At 35.7% G+C, this 22,095-nt stretch overlaps 1 protein-coding gene across 5 annotated transcripts in view; it reads left to right on the forward strand.

Annotated features, from left to right (window-relative positions):
* The window catches only part of rhea (Talin_middle and talin-RS domain-containing protein rhea), a 90,917-nt gene that overhangs the window by 23,278 nt on the left and 45,544 nt on the right, over nt 1–22,095 (forward strand). For 4 of the 5 annotated variants that reach the window (XM_031980189.2, XM_031980188.2, XM_031980190.2 and 1 more), the window contains one exon: nt 2,725–2,845. The gene's annotated coding sequence lies outside the window, so the exon portion shown is untranslated. Of the gene's footprint in view, nt 1–2,724; nt 2,846–16,445; nt 16,607–22,095 lie in introns of those variants that run through there. The other variant, XM_076372862.1, reaches the window with a different exon arrangement.

Here is a 22,095-nt window from a genome sequence, read left to right on the forward strand (position 1 = left end):
GTCAAATCCTTTCGACTTCCCCAATTATCTCATTCTCCACGATAAATCATGTATCGAAACCTTCCGAAACGGTCCAAAATCCGCTAACGAATTTCAGTTCCGCCACGGTGCTCTTTTAACACTAAAACTACCGAGCAGTTAAACTGACCTTTTGAAATTTCCCTGTAGAATCTCTAAAAGTTCATCTATTGAAATTTTAATTAATTTACAATTCAGTTTTCGTATCGCTAAACCAATTTCTGTAATAATTTCTCAGAGAAACATTTGTTATCTTTATAATAATTGCAATAAGAAGAAATCAGGAATGGCTCCTTTTGACTCATCTGGTAGTTTTAGTGTTAAAATCACATGTATACTCGTCAAACGCAGTTAACCGGTTAAAAAGAGTCCCCACCCTGTACCGTTGGAAAGTAACTCAATGCCTAACCTGATCTTTAGTTTACACTTTCATATTTTTGATCAGTTGTCTGTAACCACATTGATGAATAGTAAATCACGCAGTAATAAAAAATATTAGGACTCAAGAAAAGAAATCAATAGAAAATTAGACAAGAAAAAATGAAAACTGATCGATCAACCGAATTCCTCAGCCTAGCCATCAAGTGATCTCCCTGCAGTACATGCGGGAAATAGAATCTCAAACTCTCATTGCGACCGGGGCGCGCAGTTAAAGTGTATGTATACGTGAATATCGCTGGTACGGGAAGCGACGGGACAGGTGGAGATGTGTAGGTCCATGGAGCCGGCATCAGTGGAGCGTCTCGGCGTCGGAGGCGCCAGAGCGTCGCGGCGCCACCCCCGGCGCCCGTCATAACGCCGCCAGCGCCCACCTCCTTCGGCTCTCTTCAACCTTTCTCTCTCCCTCTCTCTGTCTCTCTCTCTTTCTCTCCATCCTTCGGCTCTCTGCACGCGTACTCTCTCCTACCTTTCCTTAAACTTCTCCCTCCCTGTGTGTTTGGTCCCTTTACTTTTTATTTATTCTGTCCTTTTATCCGCTCTTTTTTTCCCCCCTCTTTTTCCCCTTAATTTACTCGGACTCTCGCATCTTCTATCCACGCAACCTTTATCTTACGGCTCGTTCGCGGTTGCGGATTCTGCGTACGCTTATCATGGACTAGTTAGATAGCGTTATCGTTTGTTGGATAGTTGGACCGTTTATTGCGCGGATTCTTATGGTTCTTTGATGTGTCGGGGTCGCACCTTTGACGATCGATTTGTTTTTCGTTGGTCAAGGTTGCTTGAGGGCGGTTTTTAGGTAGTTTCGGTTTTTGTGCTGGGCTTGGGCGATGTTTGTGTTTTGGGTTTGTTCTTGTGGTTCGGGTTGTTGGGCTTAGGGGTAATGGAAATTGTTTTTAAGCGGAGCGGGAATGTTAACTGCTTGTCTTGCAACGTGATAGACTCGTGAAGAGTTTAAAGAGAATTAGATAAGGATAAATACTGCTTAATTCTTTTGAATTCAAATTAATTATTTCTCTTGGATTATCAATAATTATAGTTTAGGGTGACCGTAGATGTGAAATATGCTTAGAATTTTTCTCTCATTTTAATAAATTATTAGTAGCAAAGTAGTTGCATTGATCATAGTTGAAAAATAAATTATAGGGCAAGGGATTAACAATGAAGCTGTATTCTACTGGGATTTGTAGTGTTTTGCGATTAATACCGAATTTTGATACGCAGTGAATTTTATACTACGTATTCATTCGGTGACAATATTTAGTAAATAAATATCATCATATTATTTTTTTTAATAAAGTCCAAAATCATTGTTACAGGAAATTAATAATGAAGGTATGGAAAATGAAATGCAATAAAACATGAAAGTCTTCAATGCGTAATGCACGTTTCACGCGAGAAGATATAATTGCGAATTCACAAAATTTTTATACGCAAACATTTTTTGCTTTTTGTCGAATTCACTGCGTCCCGTTTTTCTCTCGTAATTGTCCTCTGCCTGTTTTTGGTAGCTATTTGCTTCGGCCTCCTGAAATTCGCGAAGATCTCGGTGGCGCCGTCTCGCCTATTGTCCACCCCCAGCGAAGATGGAGTTTTCTGGCCCCCTGACGTTTCAGCCGATCCGCAAACTCTTGTGCTCGATATTTCTTTGCTGCTTTCATTCTTCTCTCTGTCACGTTCCAGGATGTCGCGTGATGCACAACCCCCGAAATTTTCGTTTATTCCGATGCGCGGTGGATCCCGTGGTTCCTGTTCTTACAAGAACGATTTTCGTGTTCCTTGTCTCCCACTCAGAAATCATTTAACCCCTTAACACTAAACGTATCGACACTTTGTACAGGGTAACGGCACCTAATATGAAACCCCTGACTCGAAAAGCTTGCCAAAACGAGAGATATACATTTTTTTCAATGAAACTTGCGTCAGAACACGAAAAAATGAATTAACATTCATTACAATCATAGCATTTTAAAACTAACTGTCACCAAACTCAATTCCCAACTAAAATTCTCGGTTAAAAAAAACACCACAATAAAATTTGTAATTTGAAGGTCTTGATTAATTGTGACGGTCTAAGAAAGGAGCTGAGAACAAACAAACCACCAAAATCTTCCTTCGCCCCAGTATCTACAAAAACAATTAACATTCACTACAATCGTGACATTCAAAAATTAGCTTTCACCAAACTCAGTTCCCAACGAAAATTCTCTAAACGATAAATAAAAGATAACTCGACAAAAATTATAATCCGAATATCTTCTTGGTTAGTTTTCAGAACCTGAGAGAGAAGCTGAGAACGAACGAGCCACTGTAACGAGTCCACGCACGCGTACACGAGTGAAACGAACCGAACCGAACCGGGCCGGCTTCGGACAGGGACGACGATACCGTAAGTAAAAGAGAGTTGATTCGAGTGGGCCGCTTCCGATCCGCGAATCACAATCATAGCCGGGTCCTCCGACGGGGCGCATCGTAAAACTGCACCTCTTCTCGCGGCTCGTTCCAGCCGCGTCCCCATGAGTCAGACACGAACGTGTCTACCCCGTGCTGCCTGCCTGCCTGTCCGTCATAAACTTCACCCCTCCGTAGTTCCGGACCCGTGCTAGGTCCACAGAATTTATCTTTATTCCGCGAGACACCCGGCCGAACGCGTCCCTACACTCAATATGGAATACTTCTGGCCCATAAGCCCGAAAACGCGATACTTAATTGCGACAAATATGGCCCGTAAAATTTGAATAGGCATCTCGTGATGAGCCGAGGGACGGGGACCGCGGCACACCTTCGCGCCAACCCTTATTTTATTGCTGCCAGTCGGGATGGACTGGCTTCGCAGTCGGGTAGGATTGGACGTTCGGAATTTTCGAACTTGGATTGCTGGGTCACGAAACTTGAATTATTTGGCTGTTCTTGTGGCTTGAGAATGTTCTGTTTCCTTGGGGTTGGCAGTTCCTTGGTGAATGCTGGTGGGTTATAATTGTGTAGCAACGAATATGTAACGGTTACTTATTAGTGGCATGTAAATTTCTGTGGATTTGTACGATATATTAATTCGATAAGTATAATAAATGGGAATTAATTAAATTCAGAATTTTCTCTGCCTCAGTGGTGATATGTTGAAATTGTTTGAAGGGGTCTTTTATTTCTTTGGGGTTGGAGGATGCTTGGTTGAGATGTTGGATACAATTGTGTAGCTACGAATATGTAACGGTTACTAATTAGTGGAATGTGGAGGTTTGTGAATTTACATGAAACATTAATCCAAAGGATTCAGTAAATTAAAATTAATTAAATTGAGTATTGCCTTTGCGTCAATGGTAATATATTGAAATCATTAACAAAGGAATAAAAAAAAGTCGGGAATATGTAATTCTGCTCGGTTGTAATAAGTTAAGCTTAAAAGGCAAAGCTTCTAGGGATAGTGCCGTTGCTTTGAAGTTACCATGAAAGGTATTAAAGAACGATATCTTTTGAGAAAGCAACAAGCGTGGAAATTATACAAATTAATGAAATCGTTCACAAATCAGTCTTAAACCGTTTATGTTTAATATTTTTTCTGATTAAATTGATTGAAGTTCCAAACATAAAAAAATACTGTTATTGTAAGTTACATTGAATTCTGCACTTTAAATATCGTTGAATATGAATCACTCCCTATTGTTCACGAGAAGAGCCCTAAAAACAATGCTAGCCTAATTGGTTAACTTTCAACTTTTCTCAACTTATTTCCGATACTAATCTGTTGCTAATCAGTACAGTCACACGAAACTAATCAAAACTATAAACAGAAGACATAGCTAGAGACTCTTCTCATAAACAATGCATAATACACAGGAAGACTTTTATTTTGTTTTTCTTTAAATAATATTATTATACCATTATGTAGTTTCAGAAGTGATTTAATAAGATAATACATTGTCTTTCCACATGGCGCTTTCCATAAATCAGCTAAATCTTCCTCAAATGACCCGTCGCGTACGGCAACAAAAGTCGAAGATCACCATTGACTGATTCGACCGTATCTCCGTGAATTATCTTTCTTTCTCTGGTTTGTGGTAATCTACACATCTGTCGAGCTGCAGTCCAACTGCAGTTGCCTTCGTTTACACCGTTCCGCCTGCAACCCCTATTGTCTATTATTTATTTTTGTTTCACTTATATCACATTTAATATTTTCTCGAGAATTTAAACATAAAAGCAAAGTACAAAAGCTACTTAATGAAAATAATTAGTGTGCCTAGCATTTTATTGGAATTAAAAATAAATTTGGGATAATAATCATGAGAAGTTATAATATACTACTTGAAGTAACAATATTTAACTTTTCCTGCATGTTGCAGTTTAATATCTCCTTCATTACATTATAATCTATATATCATTATATGATTTATAGATTCATCCCCTAATCTACTGGGATACTTCTATGAAGCTTTCTATATGAATATTCAAATCTTATTTCGTAATTCATTATATTGATATCCTTCGTAAATCAGGATGGCATTCTTCAAAACATGTGTAAATGGAAATTTATATAACACTAGAACTACCGCGCATTTAACACTATTTCTACCGAAGGTGTCAAAAAGCACCTTTTGAAATTTCGACTTAAAATTATTTTCTCAATTTAATCATTTTTCCTCAATTGAATTTCGGACATTTCCTATAGTTAATTTTATAATCGTTATTGGAAAAGTCGAAAAGTCAATTCAGAATATACGACTAATCTTGCAAAATAATTTTAATTTCTATAAAAATTGTAACACATTATTTTCAGCTTCTCCAAACATTTATTATAGCATTGAAGTGAAACTATTTATTTTCAAGATCATATCGAATATTCAGTGCTTTTAAGATATCAATAATTGTGAAACAAAATAATTTTAATCAGTCATTTTGACTGGTACAGTAATTCTAGTGTTAAAAGAGTCTTCTGCGTAGCACTATACGAGGTGTCACTTTCCTAATATTATGGTAGCCTCTGTTGAACGCTGGACCTACACCTTCCTTTATGGCTCCTTCGGGGTTTCACTGCTTCAGTATGTCGTTACCTTCAAGTACCTATATGAAACTTCGAAACCTTGTTCCCCTTTGAACTTTATTTTTTCTCCACATTCTAAACTTTGTTAAAATTTAACCTGTTTGGTTCTAAATTTCTATTATTAAAATATTAACCCTTTACCCTATGACCCTTTAAAATATTAACCCTATAGTCCAGTTGGTTTAAAAAAATATTGTCTATATCTCATCAGAAAATGTTGAATATTTCTAGTGAAAGACTTTTAAGTGCAATGGGTTAATAATTGTAAAAAAACTAAAGAAAATATGTTCCTGTTTTCCGAAGTTTCAAACTCGATCAATCACAACAAGGTCAGCCATTGTTGGTTTATGGTTGGACGGAAAGTATCATCTAGTTTCCAACCCAAGCAAAGTGTGTTAAACAAGAGAAGGTATTTAGGGTGCTTGTGGGGGGAGGGTGGATAAAATTTTGCATCGAGAGTCGACCATATGGATTTAGGGCGGGTGGTAACTTGGATCGACAGCCGCATTGTCGGCCCGATTAATCGAACGATAAGTTCGACCGTGCACGGAGAGAATGATTGACGCTACCACGATAAGGCTTGATGGCTCCGAAAGGGACAGTCGAATCAAGAAAATAAGAGAGCCATGGAAGGAGAGCGGACAAAAACTGAGAAAAAGGGACACGCGCGGCGGGGTTCCTTAAGCTGTATCCTGACTGAAGCAACTTTTCAGAATGCGAAAAAACTTTAAACTGTAGAGTTTTCATTTTACAGAGTTTTCGAGCGAAAGGTGTAAAAATTTAAATGGACGTAGAATATAAATAGAAATATATTAATGACGAATTGTAGAAACAAGACGCGAAAAGTAAATATTTCAAATTGCAGAGTTTTTGTATTTTCAGTTGTAGAATTCTTTAATTTCAAATATTTATGTTGAATTGTAAAGATAAGATGCGGATGGCAAATATTTCAAATTGGAGAGTTTTTGTATTTGCAGTTGTAGAATTTCTTAATTCAGAACAGGAGGGAATAAAGAAATCTCATGAGTTATCAAGGGTAGACTGTATCTTGAAAAAGTCGCCACGTTTTACCAAATGTTTCTCCAGATTTGTTTATATTTCTGTTGCTAACAACGAATGTAGTAGCTTTGAAATTAAAACGGAACACAAACGTCCCTCAGATTATATTGCTTCAGCGTAGAGATAATGTTTCTGTAAATAGATGCACGTTGGAAAGGTCTTGGAACACATAGCGACACGAGGCAACAAAAAGTTTCTCGATGTTGCTTCAGTGAGGACATAGCTTTAGCCTTGTCCCTAAAGGAAACTGCTTGCTCCTTTTTTTTTCTTTCTCTTTCCCTGGTCCCCATGCTTCTTCGTGTAACAGAATAAACCATATCCACCCTTGTCGTGTTTAGCAATTGTCCGGGACCACCTTGTGGCTCTTTTAACCCTCGCCTGGCGGATGCTGGGTCACTTCAAGCAATAGCTGTTGTTGCATTTATATATTTTTTTATTTCCTAATTTATTCATAACATTATTTACACATGCAATTTTAATACATCCAATTATCGTTGCCCATATAATTTAGGGTAGAATTCCTCTTTAAAAGCTGCGTACAATGTAAATTCTATTATAGGTCAAAATGGCCATCCATCATGTTGGGGTTAAAAATGTTTCGGTGATCTTGCGTTCCAGGTCACTTCAGCAATGTTTTTTTTGTTCGATAATATATGAAAATTGTTGATTTTGGAATAAAAATTATATTATTTGCTATAGAATGTGTTTAAAAATATGTAACAATTGATAATTAAATGTAGATTTTTACAGATTGATATCAAATACGAATTGAAGAACTGTAATAAAATATAAAGTATAAAAGACATAAAATTATTCAAAAGCAGACTTTTATTTAATTCTGATCTTCGCTGAGTAAAGAAAGAAAATTTGATTCTTCGTTCATACAATTTTCATTTTATGATCACTTTATGGTTATTTTTGTGTTCTTTCTATTGAAAAAGAATGAAGAGATCAGTTGGAAAAAAGAATAAGGAGTGTCGAAGGCAATTACATTGGAAGTTCTAGGAACACTTAATATTATAGAACATATTCCGAACTTATGCAAAGCATTATGGTAACAGTATCTGAGAATTCCTAAGAACCCGATGACGATTCAATATTTTCTCCCAAGAAGGAGATAAAGCAGTCTTCACTTCATTCATGGAGAATATTACACCGCTTCACGCTTCAATCTTCTCTCTCTCCTCTGGAACTAATTCATTTTTGTCCTGGAAGGGTGAATCATCCCCTGCCTGCCTTGACATCTCGCTGGCTTTCGTCTAAACCACTTAATGAATGAAAGCAAATTTGTGAAATGAACACCGGAAAACGAATTTTACGTCGTCGTTCAACAATACAATATAACAGTAAAACGCAATAAAACATAAAACAAAAATAATTCCAATTTCAGTTAAGACATCCTGAAACCATTAATTTTGTTTAATTCATTACTGATGATCATCGACCTTTTGTCGATAAAAACAAAGTAATACGCTGTTTAAAATATGTATGAAGAGCAGGTTTTATGCAATTATAATATTTCAAAGTACAAAACTCAGTAAAAAAACAATTATGATAAAATTTATTAATATTTTCATATCAATTTCAATCGATCAAACTACTCAGCAGTAAAAACGGAGTAAAGGTCCGCGATAAAATTGTAAAAAAAAACTTTTATACACTATTTACAAATAAACTTGCTTATATTGCAGCATAATATTTTATATTATACGAGTTGCTGCACACATTTCGGGAGACTATGAGAAAAATCACAAATAAGTTTGAACTACGGTCAGAAATTTGGAATCACTTGATATCTAACGTTACAAATGAAAAATCCTGTATCTTACAAATATATGAAGCTAAATAACAACAATTATACATCTTCACATTTGACTAATATACACATGTTCAGGTTCCTTTATCACACACAAAAATATCCCAAAGATACCCCACAAAACTCTCATTTTACGCGCAATGAAATCAAAAAATGAAGTGTGTACTCGTTAAAAGCAGGACGAATGCATCTAGGGTACATTTTAATAAAAAACCAAGGCAAAACAAAAAAGAATTACATGTTTATGTAAAAAAAACTTAATTTCTCGTTGAAAGAATTAATATCATTTCAATCTTTAATACTAAAACTACCGAATAGTTAATTTAACTTTTTGAAATTTCTCTATAGAAACTCCAAGAGTGCATCCATTTAGACTCTAATTGATTTACAATTCAGTTTTCGTATTGCTAAATCACTTGCCTTAATCATTTTTCAGAGAAACATCTATTATCTTTTTAATAATTGCAAACAGAAAATATCAGGAATGAGTCACTTTGCCTCGTCTGGTAGTTTTAGTGTTAAGGTGACGCGTATACTCGTCAAACGCAGTTAACTGGTTAACGAATGTATCGGACCCAAACTTTTGACCAATACTGTATATCCAGAAACGATTACAGTAATTGCGGTGATTCGTACCGCGCAATCCCTATCGTAATTGAGAAATTGTAGCGGAAAGAGATGACAGGCGGAGGAAAGATCGCGTTGTAGCCAGGCGAAAGGAGGCACGGTGTTATCATCCCTGTGCCTGGTTTGCGAGCATTCATGGTCAGCTCCCTGACTTCCGAATGAAAGTGGTGCCTGCATAAATTGCCTGTACATCTCAATTCACCCCCCGGGACGGTGACCATTCTCTTACACGTCGTGCTCCTGAGTGACACTCTCCCACCCCCCGGCGACTTCCCTCCCACCCGCGGATTCGCATTACCATCCCTTTGCGGCTCACCCTTGCCCTTCGTCTGATAAGGCTCGATTTTCGTCGGATTTTTTGCGCTTGTTTAACACTAGGTTTACGAAACATGTCGTTTCGACATGTATCGAATGTTATAAATATTATTTGCTGAATGTTTATGACAGTTTTGATTGGTGCAACTGTAGAAATATATATCTTAACATTAAAACTATCGAACAGTTCAATTCACTTTTCGAAATTCCTCTATAGAAAAGCCAAGAGTGCATCCATTGAGACTTCTATTGATTTACAATTTAGTTTGCGCATTGCTAAGCCAATTTCTTTAAACATTTGTCAGAGATACATCTGTTAGTTTTTTAAAAATTGCAAAAAGGATTAATCCAATCAGGAATGGATCATTTTAATCCGTCTGGTACTTTTAATGTTAACAGGTTTGCAAGCACGAGAAAATTTGAAATACCCTTACTGTGGACCGTGTACTTATTGCAATTGTTTCATGTGATATGTTATTCATATAATTTGTACTCTTTTAACCCTTTTGTCCCTGAATATGTACTTTTTCCTCTAAAACAAAAAGTGGGACGAGAACAGCTGCTTTTAAGTGAAATTGAAGCTTTCCCGTGAAAGAAATAAGATAGTCACTAGTAATAATATTATTTGTAAGCAAAGATCTCCGAGTGGTACAATTTTCCTTTATCTTTAGGGTGTTTTCTATTTTTTCGGTAATTTAAAATGTTCATGGTATTTACCTATGTGTACCATTCCGGACGGAAGGATTAAAACATAGTAAACGAACCAAACAAAGTATGTTACATAAGTATTATATATGTGTGATATTTTTACGTAGCCAAAGCGACAATAGGGTATGCCATACGTAAACTATATATATTGATGTCATCATAGGAATGGTAATTAATAGCATTACGTAGGTGACACTTGGTCGCGAACACGTTAATTGTCTACGTTTGAATTCCTAATTTTCAAGATCCTAATGAACCAACATCAATTTTTCTGGGAACAATAGAATAATAGATTGCGGAAATTATTATGAAAATTTCCTGCTCGGACTGTCTTTGATACCTGATTCGTGTTTTGTGATTATCCTCTTGTCTTATTATTTTCTTTTGCTATTAACACTACAATTACCGAGCATTTAATATGATTCATATGTAATCCGTATAAAAATTGTAATAATAGATTATTTTTAATTTCTTCGGATATTTATTGTAGTATTTCAGTAAAACTATTTATTTTCAAAATTATTTCGAATAATCAATGCTTTTAGTATATAAATAATTACAAAACAAGAAAACCGAAACCAGACATTTTGACTGGTACGATAATTGCAGTGCTAAGCTTGTGTAAAATCTTACTACCAACAACTTGGAAGAAACGCAACAATTTTCCATTTCACTTTAAGTGCAAATTCAGTTTGAAGATAGTAAATTGGTAATATTAAATAGTTTTTTTATTTTGATTCACGCGCATTGAATAACATTGATTTTAACTAAAGTAATCTATAAATCTACATCACGAGTCTCGTTCATTATTGCGTGGCAAGTGGTTAAATCGATAGATGTGGTCCGTTTCATGATGTTCTGTTTCTATTTGTTGTTCGATGTAGAGATTGACTGAACGGTTTAGCTGTTAAAGTGATTTGTTTTAGGATAGTGTTATCGGTAATGATAGCGTGAAGGAATATAAGAAAAAGGTCGGTGCTACAAGTTGTCATATTTTTCAGTCACGTTTAAATAGAACAATGTTTGAGGGTTGGATATCTTGAATCAAGATGTAATTGTTTTTTAAATTCATTGAAAATAATGAACGTCATATTCTTAATTAAAGAAGGTCAAATACGATTTACAGACCGTTGCAAGCTGTTGATATTAATTGTTTATAGTAATCTGACGAATTTTATTCGTAAGTCTTCGTGACTTAAGATGAGTCAAACTTAAGCTGCTAGGCAGATTTGGAAGTAGCTGTAATTCATTCTCTCTAAAACTAGTTTCCTACTACTGAATTAAGAGGCAACTATTTTAATCGTTTGCGGCCAATTTTGTTTTTAAGTATTATTTACATTTTTAATACCTACCAAGGCTGCTCGTACAAAACATGGAGCAGGCATAAATATATTTACAGTGATTTTATGCAGAATCTAAGTGGACTTGGTATATAGTATCACACCCTTAAATAAAAATAATACACGAATCAATGAATAGAAATATTTTATTTCAATGTTTCATATCCAATCAGATTATGGAAAATGTGATATTGAACATTAAATTTCACTATATCAAATCAAATAACTGTGAGGCATCTCTCGAGCACAAAGAGTTAATAAAGACAATAACACAAAAAAAACCCAAAATCAGAAGATACCATAAACGACAAGAGCAACTGTTATTAACTCAAATTTCAACAGACGAATTATTCCATCTACACGTGTGTGCGTGCGTGCGTGTGTGCGCGACACTCGAGAGGGGTTGCAAGATGTGAGCCAGCCTGGTGGGGGTAGAAGGAAAACTACCACCGTCAGCGTGGACCAATCGCGTGCATGCGCCGGCTATGGTATATCAGCGCATGTGCATCCTCTGGCGGTGTCCTTTGGTTTGGGTACCGCGCGCAAGGCCGCAGACCTATCACTTCTTTGGCGACAGCCGTCGGGGTAACATCCTTGTTCTCGTCCTAGTCCTCGTCCTTGCATCATCCCTTCGGCACCACCGCAAAACGCGAACAACCGAAGTCCGTTCTCTCTCCTCTGCATTCTCTCCCAACCAACCTACAAACCGTTTCCTCCTTTTTCTTCTCATCCCTTAACTCGTTTACCCTCGTTGACCCTGACTGACTCGCAAGTTCACGCGTCGTTTAAGTTCGGTTCCTCTTCATCGCCAACCGGGTTTCGGTTCTCCAGTTTCTCCTACTCGGGGGTGAGTTTCTTAGTTCAGTTCTACGCGGTTCACTCGTTTCCTTAATTTTCATCGCGTTTCTGCGACACGCGCGGACTTTTCCGAGTGTCATCCTTGGTTCGTTGATTTCTTAATAATTTTCTTTGAATTCCGTTCTATTTGATAATTTCGTTGAAGTAATTTCCTTGATTCCCCAAAGAAATTCAGTTGGAAACTCGATTAGATTGAGTTAGAGGTTCGATCAAAACTTCACTTTTTGTGGTGAACGAATCTTTCGAAATTTATATTCAAGTAAATTGTCAATTTGTAATTCTAGTAGTTTAGTGATTTGGTAATTTTAGTTCACAGAAACTTTGATCGATCAGTTTGTTAGAGATATATTTTTCGATAATTCTTCTCAGCGATTCCTCGATGTTTCTTTCTATTCGCTTACTCTCGATCCGAGAAAACATCCCCCGAAACCCGTGTCGCTTCCGCATCGGTGCTTAATACAGGGCTGTCGCGACCGAAAACCATCCCCCGTGCCTTAAATTGCCGTCCAAGTTCCACCTCGTGACAATAAGCAACGCTTTCTCTCACCTTCGCGACCCTCTACGCCCCGCGCGTATTCTGTCGGTCTGAGCCTTAACGAAACTGTGATCTTTTCAATTCGAGAATTACCCCAGAAAAAGATTCTTCGAAATTCTTCTAACGAAAGAAAAAAAAATCCAAAAAAAAGCGGAAAAAGTCAACGAAAATTCGAGAAATCTCGTTTTCCGCGTTCCTGAAAGCTTATTTCAATCGGCTTTGAGCCCGCCCGCGAAAACCAGTTGCCTTAATTCGAGTTTAAGTGTCGTCGAAAAACTTTACACCCCTTACCCGTGTTAATTTTTAAAAGAAGAAGAAAAGAAAAAAGAAAAATTCAACTTAGAGATATCCCGTCCGTCCCCCTTTGTGCCTTTCAAATTCTCTCTGTCCCCCTCCTCTTTTCTCCTAACTCCGCCACCGCGCGAGATCGAGACGAGTGTTCTGAACGCGCGCTTCGATAATCGCCCCGAAGGATGGGGAAAAGAATTCGAAGTATTTCGGGAAGTTTCGGGAGCAGCTTTGTGCCGTTCCTTTCGAACATCCGGCCAGCAGAAGAGACCATGATCCGGCGATCCGAGGGGAAGCCGGCGAGAAATCAGCGCGAAACGCGTTTCGCTCGGTAAGTACGGACCCAGTTTGTGTGCACTGTACACGTGCACGCTCTTCGAACGCCGGGCGGTCGATTTTCCCTTTTCGAGAGGCGTTTCGTGTTTTACTGGATCTAGATTTTATTTTGTAAAATAGCCAGACGGAAGGGAAATTTATATGAAATGTTTCATTGGAGGAAGTATATGTAAATCGTAATAGTAATAGTAGTATGGTAGTACTAATAATGGTACTACTGTAAACTTTAATAGTTTACTGTGACGAAATAAAATTAAAATATAGTTTAGAAAGATGTTTATACTGGTGTATGATTTTACGAAATAGATGGTTGCTGTAACTCTCAACAGTTTAAAGGGTTCTCAACTTTGTATTTTCTGGTCTGTGTGAATATTGTTTACCTCAAGCATAGGTTCGTATATCGTTCCACTCATTTACTTAATATAATGTTTACTAGCACTAAATTTGTACAGCCTCAGGTAGTGTAATTCTAGTGTTAGAAGTAAATGTAAAACGAATCGGCGAAAAAATGTCTTCAAACTGTTCTATATATACTTACAAAAGAATATTCGATGAACCAGTTTGTAATCGATACGTTGATAACAGTTAAATTACAGCTACAATCTTCAAAAGAAGTACCCTTTCTCTGAAATTCACAGAAACGGGTATAATGATCTTAACACTAAAACTACCGAGTAGTTAATTTGACTTTCCGAAATTTCTATATAGAAACTCCAGGAGTGCATCTATTGAAACTTTAATTGATTTATAATTCTGTTTGCGTATTGCTAAATCAATTTCATTAATCATTTCTTAGAGAAACATATGTTACCTATGTAATAATTGCAACTGGAAGAAATCAGGAATGGGTCATTTCGTCCCGCCTAATAGTTTTAGTGTGAAATAACCGAATGAAAGGATAAAGCGTGATTCGTCGCATTGTTTCGCAACTTCGAACAAGTGTCGAGAAGTGTTTCGTCATGGGAAACAGCGCACTGATAAAATTTCGCGTAACTTTCGCCGCGTTGTAATTCGATCCCCGGCACGGGAAAATTGATTGCCGTGAAATAATCAAGATAAGGAACTCAATTATCAAGGGTGAATTGTGACAGTCGAGATCTGTAAGGTCCCGAAATCAGATAGTATAATGTTTCCTCTCCCCCTTCTGCGAGATCGTCGTGCAGGGGCGATGAGGGAGGGTGGTGGGGCGATAATGGTCACAATGGAAGAATTTCCGTATATCTTTTTTAACCACAATTTAATCGACCGCCGGGATAAATCAGAGTGGTGGGTCTCGGTCAAACGAACCCCATGGTTTCGTAGCCAATTAGCGGCTTTGCAAATTGTAATTATGCGCCGTATTGTGTGTCGCCGAGGAAAGATGGCCCCGCGTATCGCAATTTGCCGGAATTTAGGGGTTCACGGGATTGTTATCTTCCGCGATGATTGGCTCGAATTGATTTTCGTGAAGAGTGATCGTTAGGGAGAAATAACACTTGATAGGATGATATGAAAGCGGACGGATACATAAAAAGAAGTATGATGCTTTAATTTCGTGTAACTTTTCCTGGTAGTTAACATTTCGAAATGTTAGTGTAATGTTCCTTTTTTCTCTCTTTCTAAATTTGTAGTATTTGATTTGTAGTACTGAGACTTTGTAGCTGTTAAACAAGTAGATTACAAGCAATGTATTGCATTTGTAAACTAATAATTTTATGGAGAATTTGTGAATTTATTATAGTGAATTTATTATATTAAGATTTTCACAATTCCAGAAACTAAAGCATAAAATCCTATTAAACTGGCATATCTTCGGTTACTTTATTACAACAACAAACCCTTAATTCAACTCATAAGTCCCACAACATCACAAATTGCATTATAATATTAAAAATAACATTATTAAAAATCGCTGCCACTAAAACGAACATTAAAAATTCAGTATCTAAATTCCCATGCCTAATATAACAATCAAATTACAACTTCGCCAAACCCGCTGCGCCTAAAAGAAAAGCCAATAAAACAACAAATACTGCCGCCCGAACTCCCAACAAAGCGGAAACAAACTTCCTTTTAACCCTTTGACTGCCAGGGAAAATGTTTATACTTATTCGAAAAATGCAAGACAATTTTAAACAAAGATGCATAATTATAAACAAAAATTCATATTTCGATAAATTTTCATCTAAAGTTTACAAAACGTTTACACAATACACTTAGTTCTCGATTTACACGGCATTCGAATTGCGCGATTTCGGTTTAACACAGTTGAAGAAAAAGTGGAAGAACCACCATTTAAACAATACTTGCATTTCACTTTAACACAGTTAGGCCAGACAAATGCAAAAATTACATTAATGTTTCTTTTGTTTCCTGGATTACATATGCAATCTTGTTGGAATAATGCATTTTTATTTAAAAATATGTATATAACTTTCTATTTTACAAGGAAGTAAATAATACTGTTTCACACGGATTTGTTAAATTTATTACAGGTGTATTTCTTTCGAAAGTGAATCGTGGACTCAAATTGCACGATATCAATTTACAGGGAGAACCAATCTACCGTGTAAATGGAGGGTTAGGTGCACTGAAAGCATGTTAAACTTCCTTTATTACTAACAAAATTAAAAAGAAACTTTCCACAAGTTTCGATATATCGCACTCAAAGGATTAATCCCGATCTCACGGATGATTCCGCGCAATCGGGCCGCAATCGCGGAAAAATTCGATGCAAAAGTGGCGGAAGGGAACAGTCGGGATCCTCACAGTTCCCGAAAAACCATAGAATTTGTTCCAGCTTGCACGCGACTCGAATTTTCCAACGGCCGCTTCTACGGGGGTGTGTTACTGGGGCAGTAGTGCGCAGAAGCTCGGGAACGTCCCCAACGTGAATTCACCCTTGTCGCCCCTCTCCGTCCCGCTCCCCCGCCACCCCTCCCGCCGTCGCCGTCCTTCTCCTTCGCTCCACGACTCACCCTTACCCTACCCTTATCCCTCCGTTGGCACGAGGGGTGGTTCCCCAACAATCCTCTCGGTTACATTCGAGCCTTAACTCGGACCGCGACGCATTCAGTTTCTGATCGCCGGTGAAATGACGCGTCTCTCCTAGCTCCGCGTCATTCTGAGCGATCCGGATGATCGTCGGTGTGTGCATTTCATAGGTAACACAGTGGGTGTATCGAATAATTAAAGGCGACGTGTGAGAAATTCGTTTTATCCCTGCGGAGGTGAGATCCACGAGATGAACGGTAAGATTGCTTTAACACTGGAACTGCCGTGCCAGTCGGAATCATTGCTTTCGGTTTTCTTGTTTCGCGATTATTGATATTTTCGAAGCATCGAACGTTCGAAATGATCTTGAAAATAAATAATTTCATTTGAATATTATAATGAGTGTCTGAAGAAACTGAAAATAATCTATTGTTACTATTTTTATAGGGATTACATGTCAATCGTATTGAATGCTCGGTAGTTCTAGGGTTAATGTTACCTCCATCAACAGTGATTCAGTTTGAGGCGGGTTCTAGGATGAATATTTATTCAGTGATTCAATGGAACGAGTCTTCTGTCGTACGACATTGGTTGTTAACTTGATCCTTTGCATTTGAAAGATTTTTCCCTGTGACTTTCGTGAATTTCTAGTGGAATATTGATTACATTTTCGACTGCGTTAACACTGAAACTCCCGAACAGTTAAATTGACTTTTTGAAATTCCTCCATGGAAACTTTAAGATTGCATCTATTGAGACTGTAGTTAGTTTACAATTGAGTTTGAGTATTGCTAAATCAATTTCTTTAATAATTGCTCACAGAAACAACTGTTATCTTTTTAATAATTTCAGAAAGAAGAAATCAGCAATGGATAATCGTGATCCGTTTGGTAGTTTTAGTGCTGAAGTGAAATAATACGTGAATCGAGGGATAGAGCTGTCGTGTTTGAATATTTCGCGTTTAATTGCTTTACGTCAAATTTGAGGTTAGAATTTGAAATTAAAGTAGAATTTCTTCATTATTGGTCAAATGTTTTCTTATTCCTGTTTACTCTGTGCTGGGTAACCTCATTTGACGCTGTTTGGTTTAACGCTTTGACATCTGAGAATATATCTTGCTTAATCGGGGTATTATTTTATAATCTTCAATTTTATGATAGATTATCTTTATTTGTTGACTGTTCATCGAAGATAGGTGTGAAGAATATTTCGACTTTGTTTATGTAAACACAAAAGTGAGGTTGGAGAGTAATAAGGCGGTCAGTATTCAGCGACGTTATTATATTTTCGATATATTTCAGGTAATTTAGTTTATTTCATTGTTACTGTGGCATACTGCTATAAAGATTGTGTTAAATAATATTTATTGTTGATGAATTTTTGTTGAAATTATATGAAATTTCCTTTTTCGATAGTTCCCACGCATTCTCAATTGAGTTGAGGTCCAGTGGATTCCCAGGACAATCGAGGACATTGACTGCTTTCTTTAACGAATTTTAAAATCTTTTTTATTTTACTTCGTTAATAAGATGATAAGAATTCAGCATAACTAAGTTTCAATTAAAAATTAATCGTTTAAGAAATAGTTTTAATTAAAGTAAAATTGAAGTTTCTTTATTTTAATTTAAGAAATCGACAATTTATGCAAGTGGCTCTAATAATTTGACCGTTCACTGTACAGTAAGAACTCGATTAACTTTTAACAATCCAATAGTGTCTGACGCTTTTTTTAAATTATATTAAATACTTGTAAATTATTATTTTAAATGAATCATAATATTTTTGTCTTGAAGTCATTAACTTTTATAATAATAACTATAACAATAAATTATTTATTTTGTCTGTTACGGTACAGAAGAACACTGGATTAAGGGTTAAACCAGATAATCGAGGTGTTTGCTGTAATATATATCGATTTCAACGTGCATTTTACAATGATTGAACATAAATCGAGATAAATCGAGGATCATATTGAATTCTCTGAGCTTTTTTGATACATTTCGTCCTACTCGAATGGACGAATGTCTGTGATATTGTGGAAAACGTGAGGTGATACAGTGATGTGACTTTCTTCGAATTTTCAATCAATGTGTTGAATTTTCTTAAAATTTGTATAAATTCTGTACACTGGAAATTGACAGGGACTGGGAATAATTGAGATGCTTTCGTTAATGGCTTATAATGGTACATTGTGCTTGTTGGTCGAGAGTTATTTCGGAATGTTTATTCTGGAAAAATTCACTATTTTTTACTGATATCAGTGAATTGACTTGTTTGTGTTTAAATATTGACGATGGGATGCACCGTTAATTTGCGAGTTAATGATTTTCATTGGTTGGCTGCGAGAATATGGTTCGGTAATCATCGTTTACAAATGGAAATTATTTTGAAGTTGTGTAATGAAAATTTCAATTGTTTGCTTTTGTGCTTCACATGTGTATCAGTGCTTAATATTAATAACAGATATTAAAGTGTTTATTGCGCTATTACTCGTCTTTTCAAATTTTTGTGTATTATTTTTCACTGTGAAATGTTACTTCAGAATGCTGATATATTTGGAAAGTTAGATTACGTTCTATGATCAACCATGCAACACATTTTAACTTTGTTACAGTTTCCCATGAATTTCAATCGTACTTGTTTTTAAAATGCTGCATTAAAGTTGAATAAAGTTTTGAAACTACTAATGCACAAGTGACTAAATGTATAATAACACATATTAGTATAATACTACAATAATTTATACAATAAATATGTAACCTTCAGAAATCAAAATTATACAAACTTTATAGTTACATATATTCTTAATACTCAAATAATGCAACTATACATTTACACATATTTAATATCAAAAAGTTTCCGTTTATTTTAGTTATTTAAGAGTTTATTACTTGTCTTAAATTAACAATAAACATTTGAGTAACTAAGATAAACTGAAACTTGTTGGTTGTAAATTAACAAGATTGATTCAATATGCAAACAGTTTGTGTGTAAAACTGCATTATACTTCCGTGCTAACATTAAGCTGTTTAATATTAATCATATTAAATAACGCGCGATTAAGCTAAACAGATTCGTGCATTAAGGGGTTGAACGTACATCTTGAATATAAGTAAGCCCTTTTATAAGCGAGTCTCACTCTATCGTATACAATTTCTATTCATGAAGAAGTAATGGTATTCTGCATCATGCTTTCGAGAAATTGCACTCCCTTCTCGCGAAATATTAACAGTGAACAATCGTTACGTTGTGAAGAGTACGCTTGGTTGCAAATGTCACCCTTAGTATTATGTTAATTCAAAATAAATTATGCGAGGCAATGGAATATACCTTAAAGAAACATTCACCGTGCAAAATTTATTTGGATTCTGATTTACATTTGCTAATCACGTATACTATTGTTACCTTAATTTAATATCACATTCTTTTTTTAATAATTACTCTGAAATCTCTCATCTGAACGGTGCACATTACATTAATTCTTAATTACTTTGTATTCAGTACTAAATTTCGAAAAGTTTATTCGTTAAACGGTTTGGTTGTTACTTTTATTAAATGGCTAATAATTATTATTGACAAATTAAAGGTTCTTTTATTCAAATTTTAAATACACAAATTTGAATGCCATGAAATATTGGATGTAACAAATTAAATTCTACAACGATGAACTGTATTTAATCGATATTGAAATGCAACGTGCATTTATTTAATAAGAAAATAAATAATAAAATGTAATATTCGTTAATTTTAAATATCAATATAGTAAATTTTGATGTTGCTGTTATTTATTACTAGTACATATTTCATTGATCCGTATATTACGTTATACTATTCGTTTGTGTAGTTAAAAAGATTTACGTTAATTACTTGAAGCAAATATGTCACACTTTTGTTTGTGAAAAATAGACGGGAAACATTAGCGGAGGAAGTTAAATAGTTTAGCGAGTTTTTGAACCTTCTGGGGTCATACTTTTCCCGCAAATATGGCAATGCACCTGCGGGTAGCAGTTTCAATTTTTTAAATGGATTTGCACAGTACTCTTCGTTTGTGTGTCTATCGATCCCACTCTTTAGTGGAATACGATTGGTATTTCGATTTTTTCTTTCAGCGAATACTTGCCCGAGCTACGATCCATTCACTTGAAAATATTACAAATAAATAATTACACAATCAAATAGTTACTAGGTATTACTTAGGTATTATTTTTCTACATTTACCATGAACAGGATTTATTTGTATCACAAGTGCCCATAATTTGATATCTAAGTTTATATTACCATTTCCTGTTGTATATTATTGTTTCTTCATGTCCATAATCATCATTCTCATATTATATTATTTCCTATTTTGCATTATCATAAACAAGTTATTCAAACGTACCACATTTCTCAAAACAATATTCTAGAATTCATTTACACACAAGTATTTCTACAGTAACATATTTGCCATTTTCTGAATGAATTATTTGTACCCTTAATTCATTTCAAGCATCAAAGATTATATTTCGTTATAAATTCTACACAACAATACACAATCATAGTAAATTCTCATGTTTAGATACTAAATATTTTCTGCCACATCATGTTACGTAATGTAAAAATATTTTTTATTTTATTCAAACGCTGACCTTTAACACTTAAACTACCGAACAGTTAAATTTCTCTATGGAAACTCCAAGAGTGCATCTATTGAAGCTTTAATTGATTTATATTTCAGTTTGCGTATTGCTAAATCACCTATTTAATAACTTCTCAGAAAACATTTGTTATTTTTTTAATAATTGCAAAATGAATTTTGTCTCGTCTGGTAGTTTTAGTGTTAAATTTTATCTCGAAATTAAAAATATATAACTTAGTCCACTTTCAAAATTAACAGGACGTTTATTCTCGTTTCAAGTGAGAAGTACTCAATCTTACTTTACACATGCAACTAAATTTCTCCTGTCCCCATAAAATGGAAGCACGCCTTGAAAACCGCTGAACGGTCTTCCTACTTTCCACGTGTCTTCTGGTTTCGCGCAGCGGTTTATCCGTCGGCGGTTACGCGAGTCGATCGTTAATCGGCCACTTCGTTAAGCCGTGACAGCGATAATACGCGAGTGACGTTTACGAATCGAACGCCGATTATATTTAACGGACGGCCGTCAGAGAACCGTGCAGCTGGGAATTGAATCGAACGTTACAAGATCCAGCTATAAACGTTCGAATTTCTGTCTTGGTCGTGTTTCACTGGACTATATAAACGGTTAAAAAAGGAAGAAAAATATTGTTGGTTCGTAGTTAACCCATTAACTGTGAAATTTAATTTGAAAAATCTCTTATTGTGTGCGCAATAAAATAAAAAAATGAAGTGTATACTTGTCAAACGCAGGACGAATAGGCCTGGGGTATATTTTAACACGTTGAACGCCGCGCGTTTTCATAGAGGAAAATACACCGAATGGAAAAAATATAATATTAAATCATTTGATCGAATTGCATTATTACTATAACACGTTCATCTAGCTGAATGTCACTGTATTATGTAGCGTTATTTATAATATAGAAATGTTTTCATATAATCATCGTTTCATTGAGTGAACTATAGTAATTCGATTTGGTCGGGGGTCACCGGTGACCCCCATGGCAGTGAACGTGTTAATGAAAAACCAAAGCAAAACAAAGAAGAATTACATGTTCATCTGAAAAAATAAATAATTGATCGTTGAAAGAATTAGTATCATTTTGAGTTTAAGGTGACATATAT

Source organism: Nomia melanderi, chromosome 1, assembly GCF_051020985.1.
Source record: "Nomia melanderi isolate GNS246 chromosome 1, iyNomMela1, whole genome shotgun sequence".
In the NCBI taxonomy this organism is placed as follows: Eukaryota; Metazoa; Arthropoda; class Insecta; order Hymenoptera; family Halictidae; genus Nomia; species Nomia melanderi.